This window comes from Propithecus coquereli, unplaced genomic scaffold, assembly GCF_000956105.1.
Source record: "Propithecus coquereli isolate 6110/MARCELLA unplaced genomic scaffold, Pcoq_1.0 Scaffold186, whole genome shotgun sequence".
NCBI lineage: Eukaryota > Metazoa > Chordata > Mammalia > Primates > Indriidae > Propithecus > Propithecus coquereli.
Window position 1 is genome coordinate 2891250 of NW_012143412.1, and position 863 is coordinate 2892112.

The 863-nt window shown below is 28.0% G+C and overlaps 1 protein-coding gene across 1 annotated transcript in view; it reads left to right on the plus strand.

Moving 5' to 3' along the window:
* AKR1D1 (aldo-keto reductase family 1, member D1) overlaps positions 1-863 on the plus strand; it is a 60152-nt gene that overhangs the window by 42469 nt on the left and 16820 nt on the right. The gene's annotated exons all lie outside the window — the stretch shown is intronic.

The following is an 863-nucleotide window of genomic DNA, read 5'->3' on the forward strand; positions in this document are numbered from 1 at the left end:
GAGGGGACAATATCTGTCAGACATTAAGACACAGTATAGAGTATTTAAAATAATGGAAGGATAGTGCAAGAATCAACATACAAATAAATGGAAAATAACAAGTATCTTAGAAACAGGCCCAAGTTTAATAAAAAATTAATGTAGAATAAAGTAGCACAAGCTAATAGACAAAGGAATAAATTTTTCAGTAAATAGTGTAAGAAAAACGGTGAGTTCTATAGAAACAAACATAAATCTCTGCCTTATATCATACTCCAAAGTTAGTGTCCCTTTCATTAGATGTTAAAGAAGAAAGAGGAAATAACTTGTAAATACAACTAAAGAATTTTAGTTTCCTGGAACCATGGACAGAAAATAAAGCCATAAAAAAACCATAAAGAAGTCATAAAGAAAAATTGTAATAAATTTAATGGTATAAAATGCTAAACTAAAAATACTAGGAACAATTAAAGAGCAAATAGATAATTATATTTTTTAAATATACTTTTAAAAGATTTATGTCCTTATGAATTAAAAGTGAATAAAAAATGAGAAAAGAACACTAGAGTTCAGCAAAAAAAAAAATAAGCAGAAGAAATGAACAGAAATTCACAGAAGACAAGTTGCAACATTGGTAAACATACGAAAAATGTTCAACTCACTATTAGAGAAACTTAACTTTAAGTGTTATTTTTGTATTGTACATCAACTGGCAAAGTTTTTGTCTTATTTTTATATAATGCTCATGTAAGCAAGTGATAAAGTGCTGGTGAGTACCAACTGGATCAGCCTTACTGGAAATCAAGAGCCTTAAAAAATGTTCACAGTCTTCTTCTATTTCTAAGAATCTATTCTAATAAAAAATATTAGGATGCGCAGATAGC